Raw genomic sequence first — 18,225 nt, forward strand, 5'->3', positions numbered from 1 at the left:
TTAGTAACTGAAGTGCAGAAAGGTTTGACAGTTTTCCCAGAAGGCCAGGATTTTGAACTCTGCTTATCCTCCTTCCTTTAGACTTTGCCAGATATATTCTATTTCCAGCAATGTCAGGCTTGGTTGCTTGGACCAGCTGTCTCAGTAAAAACAGGTAAAATGAATAGATTAAATATATTATAATCTATTTTATGAACTTATAAAATAATTATACATAAGATCTATAGATAATCTTATATATAAAATCTATACATAATCTATTATATGTGTATATACACACATACACACACATATATATATATTTATTTACTAACATATATTCTTTAGAATATAGGATATATATAGGATATATACATGTCTTTATAGATATATTAAAGAGCTGAGAAAGTACTAGGTTGACATTTCAAGAGAACAGCAACTCAGAAAAATAGCATGAGCATCCTGGAAGCTACTCCTGAGATAATTTGCCAAGACTGACGAATATAAACTTTTGTTTTGTTGGCTTTATGAGATGTGGGAAAAGAATTAAAACCAGACCTGCATTAAGATAGGTAATGTAGCAAAAACCTCTTCCAAAATTAGCTGAGAATTTAAAAAGTTATACTCTCATTATGATGGTGAATTGGACGTAGACCAACCCTCTCATGGCATTGAGGCCCAAGTTGAAACAATTGGGCTTGAATAAAACTGCAAATCTTAAATTTCAATTAAGTTGTTCCTAATAGTGTTAGTTCAGCAGGCACTGGGCATAAGCAAAGACATGTGGTGTTTTGAGAAAGGACATTCATTCCAGACCACAGAGTATTCATACAAACAAGTTTTAAGTCTTAATGACCACAAAGACAACCAGGCATACAAAAAAATTAGAACACATTAGAGACAACCAGCAGAAATGACAGACAACAGAAAGAGAGAAAAGACCTTATTAACTAAAATGATCAAAAACAGATTTTGCTTAAACAAATTAGAAAACAATTTAAAAGGTATCTGGAGGATATAGGTAATGTTAAAAAAGAAAATCAATATTTAAAAAGATAATAGAACTTTTAGAAATAAAAACTAAAATTGCTAAAATTAGAACCTTAATAACATGTTAAACAATAGGCATAGCTAAAGAGAATATTAATGAACTGGAAGACTAATCAGAAGAAAATTTCATGTATGTAGCATGGCATGGAGAAATAAAAAGAGGAAAAACATAAAAGAAGGTAAGTAATATGGAGCATTCAATACAGAATAATAATTTATATTTAACAGAAATGCTCTGTAATTCTTCAGAGTGCTTTCGGAATTTCCCTTTAAGAAGAAAAGGAATGGGATTATAGGTAAAATTTGAAAAATAATTACTAAGACTACTCAAAACAGATGAATGATGATAAATTAGCCACCATACCTGGCTAACTTTTATATTTTTAGTAGAGATTGGGTTTCACCATGTTGACCAAGCTGGTCTTGAACTCCTGACCTTAAGTGATCCACCTGCCTTGGCCTCTCAAAGTGCTGGGATTATAGGCATAAGCCACAGTTTCATTCATACCCAGTATGGCTTTACTCTTCACTGTGAAAGGGCAGCACTGAGCTTAATGTAAAGTCCTCCGATTACCGTGCTCTCCCTCCCCCAATGCACAGTCTCTTCAAGTTGCACAGCCATTGCTGGGGATAGGGGAAGGGTGGCATCTGAAATTCAAGACAGTGTCTCTGACAAGCCTCAGTGCCTCTTTCCATAATATGAAGTTAAAACCAGGAGCTGTGATTGTCCACCTGATTTTTGCTTCATGTGATAGTGCTATTCTGTGTGCAGATAGTTGTTAAAATTTGGTGTTCCTTCTGAGGGTACAAATGGTGATGGCTTCTATTCTGCCATTTTGCTTTGCCCCATCCTTGTGTTTCTTGAGAGGTATTATATTAAGGGAAATCTAATATACAACCCACAGTTATGCTCTTGAAAACCCCTTTCTCTTTTTTTGATATTTAAATTTCAATAGCTTTAGGAATACGAGTGATTTTTGATTACATGGATGAATTGTATGGTAATGAAGTCTGGGTTTTTATTGTACCTGTCACCTGAATAGCATACATTGTACCTGATAGATACATTTTCTTCTCTTTTGAGATGGAGTCTTGCTGTGTCAAACAGTCTGGAGTGCAGGGGCGTGATCTTGGCTCACTGCAACCTCTACCTCCCAGGTTCGAGCAATTCTCCTGCCTCAGCCTCCTGAGTAGCTGGGTCTACAGGTGTGCACCACTATGTGTATGGTTAATTTTTGTATTTTTAGTAGAGTTGGGGTTTCACCATGTTGGCCACGCTGGTCTTGAACTCCTGACCCCAAGTGATCCAACTGCCTCAGTCTTCCAAAGTGCTGAGAGTGCAGGTCTGAACCACCGTGCCCAGCCCCAATAGATGTTTTTCATCCCTCACACCCCTTACATTCTCCCTTCTTCTGCACCTTCAATGTCCATTATACCATTCTGTATGCCTTTGCATACCCATAGGTTAGCTCCTACTTGTAAGTGAGAACATCCTGTATTTGGTTTTTCATTCTTGAGTTTCTTCACTTAGGATAATGGCCTCCAATTCCAACCAAGTTGCTTCAAAAGACATTATTTCATTCTTTTTTATGGGTGTATAGTATTCCATGGTATATATTTACCACATTTTCTTTATCCACTTATTGGTTGATGGGCACTCAAGTTAATTCTGAATCTTACAATTGTGAATTGTGCTGCAAAAAACAGTCATATGCAGTCTTTTGGTATAATGACCTATTTTCCTTTTGGCAGAGACCCAGTAGTGGGATGCTGGATCAAATGGTAGATCTATTTTTAGTTCTTTGAGAAATCTTCATACTGTTTTTCACATTGGAAAACCTAGGAAAAACTCTTATGGACATTGGCCTGGGCAAAAAATTTATGACTAAGACTCCAAAATCAAGTGTAACAAAGCCAAAAATAAATAAACAAGACCTAATTAAACCAAAAAGTTCTGCATAGTAGAAGAAATAATCAACAGAGTAAACAGACAACTTAAAGAATAGGAGAAGATAATTGTCAACTATATCTCCAAACAAAGGACTAATGTACAGAAACTATAAGAAACTCAAACAAATTAGAAAAAACTACAAATAGTTCCATTAAAAAGTGGGCAAAAAACATGAACAGACATTTCTCAAAAGAAAATATACAAATGAACATCAAACATTGGAAAAAATGCTCAACATCACTAATTATTAGGAAAATGCAAATTGAAACCACTATAAGATACCACCTTACCCCAGCCAGAATGGCCAAAAAGTCAAAAAACAATAGATGTTTGCATGGATGTGGTCAAAAGGGAACGTTTATACACAACCCCTTCCTCTTTTCCTCAGGTGTTTTATGTTGTTTTTCTTTGTTTGCATACAAAGCTGCTGAAGATACCTTCTGTGCCACATGACCAAGTGTCTTCCTTTTACCCAAAGGGGCTTTGTCCCATTCCACTTTCCATCTTTTTATGTAGAGCAACTTGCCTTCTCTGCTAAGTATTCCCCCGTCTTACTTTACGTCTGTGGTCTAATATCCTTTATTAGTTTACCATTCTCGAGTCTGTGTCACCAAAGTTAAGGGACCTTGCTGGGAAAGTCAAGAGTGCTCTGTTGAGGACTGAAAGGGGTGGTGGGGAATTGAGCAGGCAAGGACAACCTTCTCTTTAATAAGTTGTAAAGGAGGAAAAATATAAACACTCAGGAGTTAAGAAAACTGCAACATTACAACATAATATATTGTGAAAGTTTTCCATGACAAAAAGCAAGTGCACACTTAATTTTTAATTTTTTTTTTTTTTTTGAAATGGAGTTTCATTCTTGTTGCCCAGGCTGGGGTAAAATGATGAGATCTTGGCTCACTGCACCTTCCGCCTCCTGAGTTCAAGCAATTCTCCTGCCTCAGCCTTCCAAGTAGCTGAGATTATAGGTGCCTGCCTTCATACCTGGCTAATTTTTTGTATTTTTAGTAGAGATGGGGTTTCACCATGTTGGCCAGGCTGGTCTCAAACTTGAGACCTCAGGTCATTGGCCCACCTCGGCCTCCCAAAGTGTTGGGATTAGACGTGTGAACCACTGTGCTAGGCCTACACTTATCATTTGTAAAGACTACACAATGCATCATTCCATATACAGGTGGTATTTGTATATGTAGTCTATTTTCTACTGGTGAATATTTAATTTATTAAAATGTTTTATTAATATAAAAACTGCTATAAACAAACATCCATGGACATATATCTTTGAGTATTTTTCAACTTATTTATTTAGAACAAGTTTTGTAAAGTGAGATTGCTGGTTCAAAGATATGCACATTAATGAGAATTTTGCTTGATTGCCCTTCAGAAACTTTTAACAATTTGTCTTTTACTAATGATGGTGAAATATCATCTGTCCCACAATTATGCTGGGACTAGTTATCATCACTTTTTTACACTTTTGTCAATTCAATGGGCAAAATAATTATTTCATTTATTTCTTCATTAGTAAATTTGAATTTTTTGTTTTTACCATTTGTCTTGTTTTACTCTTATTGATTATTGATTTTTGAAATTATATATGTGTTTTCTGTGAAGGTTGAATTATAGTTAAACATTTGGCCACATACCATATGATTTTGGGGCTGGAAAATGTTTTCAAAATATTACTAGCAATCACCAATCATGGTAAAATTTACTAAATTGCAATCTTGTCCTTGACCTCCTTTTTAATCATTTGCCCCATAACTCTCTCTCACACACAAAGCAATTCCAGCAGAATGAAATAAATTCATCCAATGATTTTGATAAATCAAACAAAAAATGGTTAATGTATCTCTTATCATCTAAGGGTCAGGACCTTATTGCTTTTAAGGAATATGACAATCATGATGAATTAGCTAACTTCACAGATGGAAGCTCAGGAGTCCCAGCCAATTTAGTGATAACAGCACATTATGTAGGCCACGTGCAGTGGCAAGAAAGGAAAGTTTATATGAAGAAGGGGAAATGCACTTCCCAAAGCTTCTGAGCAAGGGCAGAATCAGGACTCAAGCTCAGATCTGTCTGCAAACCCAGTGTCATTTTCATAAAAAGACAAAAAACAAAAAGCAAAAGAAGACAAAAGGAAATCTAAAGAGAAAGAAAATGATTGTATCTTTTGTAGGACAGCTATGGTTGATTAGAGGACGCAGGACATGTTCAAACCTTTCTAGCATAAATGAGAAAAGTTATATTTGTGGTCAGTACTGTGATAGGCCAAAGAGATTATGTTTTTAGAAGTTCTGTGTTTTAATTATTACAGTTAGTGTCCTTTATTCTGTTTTCAGACAATTCGAATCCCAGTTGTTCTAGAAGGTTGGTGCCTCCTAAGTCCCTCTTCCTCTATAAGTCTCCCATGCAGATCAAGCTCACGTGAAACTGCTTTGACATTTGGAGCCTGTCCCACTCAACTTCGCAATAATTATCTTACATCTTCTCTTGCTTTCTAACATCCTTGGGTGTTATTCTTACTTACCTTTCACACAGATTGTTAGCTTCCCATATCAGAAGTTTAATCCCCAGTGCAAAGCAAGACACACAGTAGGGTTTGTTGTAAATGCAATTTGCATTATCTAAGGATGACTTAAACAGCTCTACAGAAAGATTCAACCAATATTTATGAAGTACTGTTAGGTGATAGGTGCCTTTATATGAGAGATTTAACTCTTAAAATCATACTGTGACGTATAAGATACTGGGTCCACTTTTCAGATGACAGGAATAAGGTCAACAAGAGTCAATTAATTTCTCAAGAGTCTACTCTCAATAGGACTGGTGTTTGTTTGGATTCTGGTTTCTTGGCTTCAAATCTGGTGCTCTTTTCACAGACCCATGCTCCTGCTGGATTTGCTCAGTACAACCTGATCGTACGTGGAAGAGCTTCACACAGAGACCTGTAATAACTGATGAACTTACTGAAAGACAATGAAAAAAGAATATCATAATTATTTTGGTGGTTCTTGCTAACCAAACCCCATGGTGCCAATGTTCTTGGGCAAAGATTGATTTTTAAAAAGTAAAATAAAGTACACAGAGATTGCCTTTGCATTGAAGCCAAAATCAATGGGTTTTCAGGAAGAAAATTACTGGATTTGTGATTGTTTTCTGCTGGATAAATATCCAAGTAGAATTTTCAGGGGCTATAAATGCAAATTATTTACACTATTAAAAATGTACTTAATGCTGAGGGCATGCCTGTCGAACTTGACTGTGTCTGCCTGAAAATGTTAAATGTAGGAAAACCATAATGAGGCTTCCTGAACATTTTGTAAATGACATTAAGTACATTATTTCCTCATTAAAAATAAAATAATCAATTTCATAGAACAAAATAAATGTAAGTGCTACATATTGCTTTGTATAGCTACTTTTACTTTTACTTTCTATTAAAGCAGATTCCACTATAGATGGGAATCTAGCTTCATTAAGCTCTCATAGGTCGGGTCATTCCACTACTATATATCACCAATAGTACTTGGCGTAATTCCGTTGCTTTCTTCAGGAGCTTTTGTCACTAAAAATATGCAAACCCCCCAAAAAGCAAAATTGGAATGGTTTGCAGATGCCAAATTTGTAAACTACAATTTGAGAATGTGTGTGTGTTTCAAAATCTGTTGTATAAGCCATTAGAAATGGTTAAACTTTTCATAAAGAATAATTGCTTACAAAAGAAATTTTAGAGATGGATAGAATTATTCCATTGGCGAAAAGAATTGAAAAATCTGCCAGGTTTCACGAATTAATACATCACAAGGGAATTACAAAAACCGAATTAGGAGAATGTTGTTTAAAAAACCTCTAAAAATATTTAAAAATTGTGATTCTTGGGAGACCGAGGTGGGTGGATCACGAGGTCAAGAGATCGAGACCATCCTGGTCAACATGGTGAAGCCCCCTCTCTACTAAAAATACAAAAAATTAGCTGGGCATGGTGGTGCGTGCCTGTAATCCCAGCTACTCAGGAGGCTGAGGCAGGAGCATTGCCTGAACCTAGGAGGCGGAGGTTGCAGTGAGCCGAGATCGCGCCATTGCACTCCAGCCTGGGTAACAAGAGGGAAACTCCGTCGCAAAAAAAAAAAAAAAAAAAAAAGTGATTAAATCTACACAACATAAAATTTACTATGTCAACCATGTTTAAGTTTATAGTCCCGTGGCATTAAGTTCATTCCCAGTTTTGTGCAGTGGTCAGCAGCATTCATCTCCACAAGTCTTTCATCCTTCCAAATTGACGTTCTGTGCCCATTAAACAGGAACTCTCTGTTTCCCCCTCCTCCTCACCCTGGCAACCACCGTTCTACTTTCTGTCTCACATAAATGGAATCATCTAGTATTTGTCCTTTTGTGTCGCATAAAGACTTCAAGGTTCATGCATGTGTCAGAACTTTCCTTTTAAGAAATATTCCTTTGTATGTGTATGCTACATTTTGTTTATCTACTGACTCATCAGTGCACACTCGGGTTGCTTCTACCTATTGTCTATGCAGATAATGCTGCTAGGAACATGATGCCTTTGGGTCAATAGCCAGAAGTGGATTTGCTGCCTTTGGGTCTATATCTTATCCTGCCTTTGGGTCAATAGCCAGAAGTGGATTTGCTGCCTTTGGGTCTATATCTTATCCTGCCTTTGGGTCAATAGCCAGAAGTGGATTTGCTGCCTTTGGGTCTATATCTTATCCTGCCTTTGGGTCTAAAGCCAGAAGTGGATTTGCTGAATCATACGGTAATTGTGTATTTAATTTTTTGAGGAACCACCATGTAGCTTTCTACAGTGACTGTATTATTTTACACTCCCATCGGCAATGCACAAATGTTCTCATTCCTCCACATCCTCATCAACACTTGTAATTAGTTTTTAAAAATAATATTCATCCTCTTGGGTATGAAGGGAAAATGTTGTTTACACTAAACTTAATTTGTTTTTATTTGGTTAAGTTCTTTAAACTCAATTATCTCTACTTATTTCTATTTATATTTTTAGATGTAACTTTATACTTTTTTGATATTGTTATTTGACTTGTTTTGTCTCTCATTAGCCTGTACGCTCAAAAAAGTGTAGACTATGTCTAGTTAGCAAAATTTTCCGGCATATAAATGCTCAATAAACTAAATATCTGTTGAGTGTATAAATAGCAGAATTAATAAATTCCCATGTCAGTACTTTTCTAACTCATTTTCATTCTATTCAGCAAACTTGAATGATCATCTACTATTTAACAAATCTTGGATTTAATAGTATCCTGAGAATACTGTTAAATATCTTTGCTCAGATGTTGTCTTTTTTAAAACTGGCTATCTTTGTTAAAACCCTAACCCATACCATCAGAACTTAAGGCAATTTAGCAGAGTAATATCCACACTAACGTGATTAATCCAATGAGTATCTATTCAGGACTGAGTATGTATAAGAAAGTCTGCAGTAGGTTTTCAGCAGGAGGTGGAGTGTATGGTAATGAAAAGACTGAATAAAAGTACAGGGATAGGCCGGGCGCGGTGGCTCAAGCCTGTAATCCCAGCACTTTGGGAGGCCGAGGCGGGTGGATCACGAGGTCAACAGATCGAGACCATCCTGGTCAATATGGTGAAACCCCGTCTCTACTAAAAATTACAAAAAGTTAGCTGGGCACGGTGGTGCGTGCCTGTAATCCCAGCTACTCAGGAGGCTGAGGCAGGAGAATTGCCTGAACCCAGGGGGCATGGGTTGCGGTGAGCCGAGATTGCGCCATTGCACTCCAGCCTGGGTAACAAGAGCAAAACTCCGTCTCAAAAAAAAAAAAAAAACAAAAAAAAAACAACACAGGGATATCCATTCTTTTTGTCTGGAGAAATCTCCAGTCCCTGCTAATTAATGCTTTACTCAGCATTGAGGGCTTAAATAAATATCACTTCCACTAGGAAGCCTTCCTTAACTCCCTAAGCTAGATTAGACTCCCTTGTTGTGAACTGCCTTATAGCATTCATCCTAATTTTCATTAATTATTGACTAATTTTCCTCCTAGTAGAGTCTGAGGTCAATGACAGAACAACTGTATGTGCTTTATCCACCTCTTTCTCTGGTTCTAGCACAAGGCCTGGCGCATATCTATCAGTGAGGAGACATTGGATGAATGAATGAAAGAGCTCATGAAGCATCTTTGTCCTGAGGGAGCCTGCAGTCTAATAGGGGAGATACAAAATGCCTTAGCATCGCAAATATTAATATAAGCAAACCAGTGTGGAAGCAAAGAGAAGGAAAAAGTACTTCCAACTGCAGAGGGAGGGAATCTGAAGCAATTTCACTTAATGGTGAAATTGCTTCTGAGCCTTGCCATGTATGGGCTCAGGTGAAGTGCAGAGGTGACCCCAGCATCCTAACTCATGGACTCTTTTTATCTTTCTAAGCCCTGCTTCAGCCTCTGATGTGTGCATGCACAATTTTTACATTCCTGTGACAATATATATGCAGTTTCATTGTCTGCAGATAGAGCTCAAGATTGTACCACAATTTTACAGAAAAGCCTTAAGGTTTCCTGCGGCTGAAAATATTCCAGGTGTATGGCTGCAGGTATCCCACTCTAAGCCTCATTTTCCTATTTCCAGATTGGGTTTTAGAAAGGGGGAAATGATTGTGATGTAGTTGGTTGGTAACTTGACACGGTTTTGGCCACACAGTACATCTTGGGGAAAGGTTTGTTATGTTTCTCTACCATGATTTTCAGCTCTAACTTTGCTCACAGAGAGGGCAGGTGAAGATTGAAAAATCACTCAGGCTTCCCAGGTAGCCCAGTTTACCTGGTCTTTCAGATACTGAAAGTCCTTGGAAAGATTTCTGACTGATATTTCAAGATGCGGTGTTAGGCATGGGAGTGGACACACCCTGGTTATTGCAGGTAGATAAAAGCAAGGAGCAAGTGGTGAGCTTAGTGGCCACAGCCAGCAGGAAATTCAGAAAATTTAGTTCCGTTCTCATTGCCTTTTCTCAGTGAGTCTTGGTCTTACAATGGAGGTAAAAATGCAAAGTCAGAAAATAGAAATGCCTTCAAATATTCTATTGCACACTGATAGATGAAGTAATTTTTCTCTGTGATCCATCACCAGAACATTTGCTAAGGGAGGTTATTTATTAGTTTCACAAAATGATGGATTTTTTTCCCAGGCACACATGCTGATTTAGTTTCAACTGTATGGCAGAATTCCTTAAAGACCCTATCTTTCACAGACTTTGGAGCAAGGTATGCAGATCATTAATTTTGAAGAAACGGCTCTGACATAACAGCTGATAAATCAGAAAAATATTACATTCTTACTCTTTCCTGGCAAGGGTTGCAATAGCTTAAGAAATTAGCTTTAAAAAATTGCAAAGCTGAGGCAGATTTCATATTTTAGGTACTAAAGTATTTTGCAGTGTTTGAATCTGAAATTCAACAAATTGTAAAAATTATCAGAACATATCTGCTAGATAAGAAAAATAATTTACTATATTGACTGTACCCCATTTTTCTAACAGGAGTGGAGTTGTTTCCTCATAAATCCTCTTGGATTCCTAAGACAGCTGTGGGCAGTTATATAATCCCATTAAAAATAGGGTGGAAGATGCAGAGTGATTCCAGAAAAACTAGCCAGCTGACAGGGTGGTATAAGCACTTACACCTAAATTCAGAAGCTATTTAAATAAATTTCTCCATTGCTAAAATAACAACAACCTTACTGTAAAAACACTGACCATGTTTTCAAAGTAGAAAGAAGTAGGACTTTAAGGAAGATGCAAAATGAATAGACTGAATCATGGATTCCTCCTCATGGGTGCCAATCCTCAGGCACCCAGCTGCAGAGCTAAGCTTGTTCTCTTGGTTTGGAGACTGCAGTGTTGGCTGCCCAGCCTGAATTGCCTCAAACTTGAAAAGTTTTATTTCATTCTCATAGAAAATGTTCGCTGTCACATTTTTACATTTTGCACAACTACAAAAAGAAATACTCTGAACCATGATTAAACGTTGGCTACAGTGTGGAGTTGGCAGGCAAGACCATAAACATGGGGATGTGCTATAGTTGCCCAGGTAAAGGATGACCATTGCCTGATTGAGACAGAGGCAGCAGAGTCAGAAGAAGGGACCATTTTGACTTTGTGTTGTCTGAATGAGTGCTGAGAAGAAATAAGAAGTCCATGATAATGGCCGTATTTTCTGACTTGAGCAATTGTGTCAAAGTTAACCGAGTCTCTGAAAAGAGGAGAAAGGACAAGATTTAAGGAAAGGGTGATTGGCTTCCTTTTGGACATGGTTTGTCAATGCCTGTGACATCTTAAATAGCCAATTAAATAGATACATTTCAAAGGCAGCATAGTAGATTTCTAAGATGCCCCCCAGTGCCTTTGCACAACCTTCTTTTGAGTGTGCTTTTGTGGTGGGGTGGTGGGGAAGTAACTTGTAACTTGCTTTTATCCAATAGAGTATGGCAAAAGTGATGGGATTTAAATCCCATGATTTGATTACATTAAAGGTAAAGGAAGTTTGCAAATGTAATTACAATTAAGTTCTCTAATCAGTTGACTTTGACTTTATCTAAAGAAATATTATCATGGCCCTAATCAGGTAAGATCTGTAAAGCAGGATCAGGTCTTCCCTGAAAGTAAAGACTCAAAGTGAGATACTCCTGTTATGTTTGAACGCATGTGTCACTCAAAATTCTCATGTTGGAACTAAAAGTCAAGGTGATAGTATTAAGAGGTGGAATCTTTTGGGAAGTAGGTAAGTCATAAAAGCTCTGCCCTAATCAATGGATTGGGGCTCTTACGAAAGAGGTAGATAGGGGCTGGGCACGGTGGCTCAAGCTTGTAATCCCAGCACTTTGGGAGGCCGAGACGGGTGGATCACAAGGTCAAGAGATTGAGACCATCCTGGTCAACTTGGTGAAACCCCGTCTCTACTAAAAATACAAAAAATTAGCTGGGCATGGTGGCATGTGCCTGTAATCCCAGCTACTCAGGAGGCTGAGGCAGGAGAATTGCCTGAACCCAGGAGGCGGAGGTTGCGGTGAGCCGAGATCACGCCATTGCACTCCAGCCTGGGTAACAAGAGCGAAACTCCGTCTCAAAAAAAAAAGAGGCAGATAGGAGCACTCTCCCTTTTCTCCCTCTTTCCTGCCACGTGAGGACCTATAAGTGGGGACTGTGTGAGGAACAGCCCTCACCAGACGCTGAAACTACCAGTGTCTTGGTCTTGGACCTTCAGGCTCCAGAACTGTGAGAAATAAATTTCTGTCATTGATAAATTACTCAGTCTCAGGTGTTTTGTTATAGCAGCAGGAGCAGACTGAGGTGACTTCCCTGTTGCCTTTGAAGAAACGAGCTGCCATGTCATAGGAGGGCCTGTGAGAGGGCCACATGACAGGGAACTGTGGAGCTTCCACTGCTGAGAGCTTCCAGCTGCGAATATAGTTGACAATCAACAAGAAGTCATGGGCCTGAGTGCTACAGCTGAAGGGAGCTAAATTCTGCAAACAACGGTGCAAGCTTGGAAGAGAACTCTGGGCTCCGGAAAGGGATAGCACTTAGGCAAGATCTAGATTTGCACCCAAGGAGAAATAAGCCCTGCCTGGACTCCTGAACTATAGACACTGTGAGATAATCAACATATTGCTGCTCTATTTGTTCACAGCATAGAAAACTACTTCAGGTAGCACTAGGACTGCATGTATAGATTGGGGATTTCACAACATAGAGAAATAAATGCTATCTCCCAGGGGCAGCCTGTAGAGTAGGAGAATTGGTGTGCCAAAGAGACAGTCTGGGGGAACACCTACATTTTAGGAAGGATATAAAGACTTACTATTAAATAAAAAGAAATCGGGAAGACGCCATCAGAAAGGGATGCGGAGAGCAGGAGAGAGTAAAGTCTAGGAAAGCCGAAGGGATGGAGGGCTCAAAGAAACTCCAAGTGGTCAGCCATGTGCAATGCAGTGGAGAGATCTAGGAAGTGAAGACCAAAACGTGGCCAATGTAGGAATTGTGGGGGATCCTCCGAGCAGTTTCAGTCAGGGGTGGTGGCGAGAAATGTGACGGTGGGCTGAGGAGTGAAGGTGGGATGATTTTTCAAAACATTAAGTGAAAAAGATTGATAGTTTCTAGTGATTCAGAGAATCCAGTGAGGAGTCTTTCATATTTTGCTTCTCCACCTCTCTCTCCTTCTTTTCTTCCTCCGTGTCCCTCCTTCTCCCTCCTCCTCTTCCTCTTTTTCCTCCCTCCCTTCCCCCTCCTTCTCCTTCTTTTCCTTCTCTTCGTTCCCCCTTTCCCTCCTCTTCTTCCCCCTACTCTTCCTTCTCCCACCCTTCCTTCTGCTCCTCCTCTTCCTCTTCTCCTTCTTCTCGGTCTCCCCCTCTCTTTTGCCTTCAGAATTACATAGATCTGAAATATTTGTGGGGAAAGATCCACAGAGGGCACGTCTTTGAGCTTCCCCTCTCATTGAGTTGCTCATTATTTGCCACTCACTGTGTGCCAGGCAGTAGCTGCAAGTACAAATCTCCTTTTTGCTTTGAAGGGGGCTGTGCTAGGCAGAATAATGGCCCCCCAAAGACATCTGCATCTTAAGCCCTGAGACTATGGCTATGTTTCCTGTTGCTTTACAGATGTGATTCAATTGTAAATCTTGAGATGGCGAGATTATTCTGGAATACATGGTTGGGCCCAATATAGGGGTTCTTATTATAGGAGGGAAGCAAAAAGGTCAAAGGCAGAGAGAGGAGCTTTGAAGCAGAGGGAGGTGGCATCAGAAGGAGATGCAGAGGCTCTGCAGCTGGCTTTGAAAGTGAAGGAAGGAGCCACATGTGAAGGAGGGCAGGTGGCCTCTACAAGCTGGAAAAGGCAAGTGACAGATTTGGCCCCCGATCCTCCAGAGAGTGTGTGGTTGTGCTGACACCTTAATTTTGGCCCAGTGAAACCTGTATCAGACTTCCCACTCCAGAACAGGAGATAATAAACTCGTGTTGTTTTAAGCCACTGAGCTTGCACTGTGTCACAGCAGCCATAAGAAATTCACGCAGAGGCTGATGGCAGAGGCAGCCTTCCTCCTCTCCAGTTCCATGCTGCCTTTGGGAACCACCAGGGCTGCAGCGGCTGGGAGGAACTCCGGGAAAACTTTCCTGGGGAGGTAGCATCTGAACAGCATTCGGAAGGAAGAGTGGGGATCAGAGGGCAACAGAGGCAGGAGTGAGGTGTGGGGGACATTTCAGAGAGGGATCATCAGGGACAAAACCTGAGTCAGGAGTGAGCAAGAGAAACCCCAAATGCCTCAGCAGGTGCAGCCGGAGTTGGACTCCAGAGCGTGGAGTGGGGATCCCAGGGTGCTGAGGCTGGTACTGCCCGGCTGGCCCCAAGAGATCCAGATGACACAAAGGAGCCATTGAAAGGCTTGCATAGAGGAATACACATGGCAAGGTGTGGATGTTGGGGAATTAATTTTGGAGGAAGTGGGGGAAGGGATTGGAAAGCTGGACATAGGAAGTTCAGTGACATGGGTGTCATGGTGATGGGAGCTGAGGTGGTGGTGTCAATGAAGAGAAAAGACAGAGCTAAACTTCCTTAAGGCCACAGAGCAGGTGTAAGGAATACGAAGGTGAAGTTCTAGGGAAGATAGAAGATCAGGGACAAGTGGGTACTCAGCCAGGCTGCTGCCAGCAGGGAGGCCCCTTGGAGATGGAGCAGGTGGGGCAGGGAGTAAACCTCAGGGGACCAGGAGGTATGTGTAGCGGCTGGTGCCTGGCTGCCTGCTCCCCAGTGCCCTCCATCATCCTCTGGCAGTGCCACGGATGGGACAGGTAAAGCTTGGAAATACCTGCTTAAGAGATTGGTTAAGGATCTGACCAAGCCCAAGGATTAGGTCAGTGACTTCTTCCAGCTCATCCTAGACCTATATTTTGGTCCCACTATCCCTCCCTGCTCCTAGGTAGCATTTAAAATTTGAGAATAGGTTGCACCTTCTCCCATCCTGGGGGGCATCTGGACTGGGGAAAAGGAGGCTCTTACCTGCTCTAAGCTTCTTGGTTTAGTGTCACCCCTTGGGGATATTCGAAGCTCAGTTTAGTTTCCCATTTCCTGAAATGTGTGCACTTGCTTCACTCTCAGCTTCCAGCTCTGTTCTCACTTTCTAAACATGCCTTTTAGGGAGCCTCTGATCTTTGCCTGCTGCTAATCTCTGGAAAGAACTGGTTTGCCTTTCCAGCACTTTCCAGCTTGCAGAGCTATAAACACCCCAGGACCTAGCTTTCTGTCTGTGGGAGGAAGAAAAGAGATTTTAGCCACATAGGCACCCCTCTTATTGATAATGCAAACCATGAGAGTCGTTGGGATTAGGAGGGGGTCCCTTTTCCAGGATTGCTGATCACTCTGTGTACATGGAGGGAGCAACTCTCCCTCTCAACAGGGAGGTAGGAGCTAATCTTAATGGCATAAATAATTTGTATACAGGCACTGATCTTGGTGGCAGATTTACTGGCAGCATGTGACACTGGCCAAGTAACTTACTGTATTCATTTGCTAGAGCTACTGCAATCAAATTCCACAGACTTGGTGGCTTAGACAATAGGAATTTATTGCCTCAGTTCTGGAAGCCAGAAGCCCAAGAACAAGTCATCAGCAGGTTGGTTTCCCCTGAGCACTCTCTGCTTGGCTTGTCGATGGCCATGTTCTGGCTGTGTCCTCACATGGTCCCCTTCTGTCTCTGTCTCCTAATTTCTCTTTTCATAAATACCTCAGTCAAACTGAATTAGAGCCCAACCCAAGGACCCCATTTTAACTTTAAAGACCCCATCACCAAATCCAGCCCCATTCCAAGGCACAGGGGTTAGGACTGCAGCATCTATCTACAAGGATGCACTGGAAATTGGTGATCCAGGTACTGGGTTTTCATGCTGAGTATCTTTTGTCGTAAAGGAAATTAAAATAAACTTTGATGTGAGCTTGGTTCTTTTTCCCTCACATAGTATCTTAATTTTCATTTCTTGAGTGACATGTTTAATTACATCAACAGTTTTTTTAAAAAAACTTTATTTTTCTCCTCGCTTTATTGAGCTATAAGTGATAAATAAAAATCTGTATATATTTAAGGGGTACAATGGGATGTTTTCATATACATATATATTGTGAGTTGATTACCATAACCAAGCTAATGGACATATTCATCACCTCACATAGTTACTTTCTCTTTTTGTGGTGAGAACACTTAAGATACAGTCTCTTAGGACAGGGTGAGGTGGCTCATGCCTGTAATCCCAGCTCTTTGGGAGGCCAAGGTGGGTAGATCACTTGAGGCCAGGAATTCAAGACAAGCTTGGCCAACATAGTGAAACCCTGTCTCTACCAAAAATGCAAAAATTAGCCAGGTGTGGTATAATCCAGCTACTTGGGAGGCTGAGGCAGGAGAATTGCTTGAACCTGGGAGATGAAGGTTGCAGTGAGTGGAGATTGTGCCACTGCACTACAGCCTGGATGACAGAATGAGACGCTCTCAATAAAAAAAAAGATAATCTCTTAGCAAATTTCCAATATACGTTATTATTGACTATAGTCACTGTGCTGTACAATAGATCTCCAGAACTTAGCTCCTTTGTTTAAAACTGTGTACCCTTTGACTGACATCTCTCTATTTCCTTCACCCCTCAACCCCTGGTTACCGCCATTCTACTCTCCCTTTTTTAAAAACTTCCACATACACATACTGCCCTTTCCCTGAGGGTGCAAGGGTTATGCAAACCTGTGGTCCAATCCTCAGAGACTCTGATTTCATTGCTAAGAGGTATGGTCTGAAGTTTAGTTTAAATGTCTCCTCAGGTAATTCTAATGCCTCAGCATTTAGTATAACTATGTTCCATGCATATTAGAGACATACTTATGCTACAGAAGTTTCATTGTCCTGTGTTGTATCCAGTAGCTCTATGCTTCCTCTGACACCTTTGAAGCTCCGTGATCTGTAATTTTAACAAGTTTCCTGGTGATTGAGATGCACATGAAATTTGAGAATGCTTCTCCACCACACCACCTCCCTAGTGGGAAGTTAAGTCATTTCTTCATTGTGCTTTGTTGGCTGTCTTTCTTAGTATTAATTTTTCTCATGTGATTTTAAATGATAGTTTGCAGTTGCCTCAAAAGTAGGTTATTTTCAAAGCTTTCCCTCTCCTTGTTTTCTCCTCTCTGTCTGGTGTATCTAAAATTGCCTTCGTCTGGTGTCCTGTGTGTCCAGACGCAGCTCATTTGTTGGCAGCTTGACTTCCATGGCACTGTTTTGAACAGTGCAGATCTAGTCATCAAACCGGTGGGCTCTTTGGCACAGGAGGAGTCTGCCCTGTTCTCCGGCCTCATTTTTCTGTAGCTTTACTTTCATTTAGAGCTGTGCTTATTTCCACATATTGTATCTTTCATTTTTAAGTGCAATTAGGTTATTCAAAGAGAGAGAGAGAGAGAGAGAGAGAGAGAGAGAGAGAGAGAGAGAGAAGAAGAAGAAAGTTAGAGCATAAGATAATCATTAATGTGCTTAAAACAGAGTAGAAGGCCAGGTGCTGCAGTGGCTCATGCCTGTACTTTTGGAAGGCCAAGGCAGGTGGATCACCTGGGGTCAGGAGTTCAAGACCAGCCTGACTAACATGATAAAACCCCGTCTCTACTAAAAAAAAAAAAAAAATTAGCCAGGCATGTTGGTGTATGCCTGTAATCCCAGATACCTGGGAGGCTGAAGTAGGAGAATTGCTTGAACCTGGGAGGCAGAGGTTGCAGTGAGCCAAGGCTGTGCCATTGCACTGCAGCCTGGGCAACAGAGCAAAACCCCACCTCAAAAACAAAAACAAACAAACAAACAAAAAACAGAGAAGGAAACTTACATTGCCAACAGCATCTTTACAAGAAGTCGTTATAGCTATTGTGATGTAATTAGAAATAGATATTAGGTCTTCATCCCTGATTCCCAGCACAGAGCTCCTGATACCCTTGTAATTTTCTGAGTGAAGGTGGTGATAGAAGGATCATTCGTTAAAGTATTTGGTCTTAGTCTGTGGTTCTCAACATAAGAACCTCAAAGACCCTTGAAATCTCCAGAGTTATGAGTGTATTTTGTATGCTAATGAGATGACTATAGCTGGGGGTCCTTAGAGAGCTTCAGAATGGAGCCTGGTCACCAGAAAGACCAAGGCATGATTAGGATGTTGACACTTTCAGCCCCACTCCTGAC

This window comes from Callithrix jacchus, chromosome 16, assembly GCF_049354715.1.
Source record: "Callithrix jacchus isolate 240 chromosome 16, calJac240_pri, whole genome shotgun sequence".
NCBI lineage: Eukaryota > Metazoa > Chordata > Mammalia > Primates > Cebidae > Callithrix > Callithrix jacchus.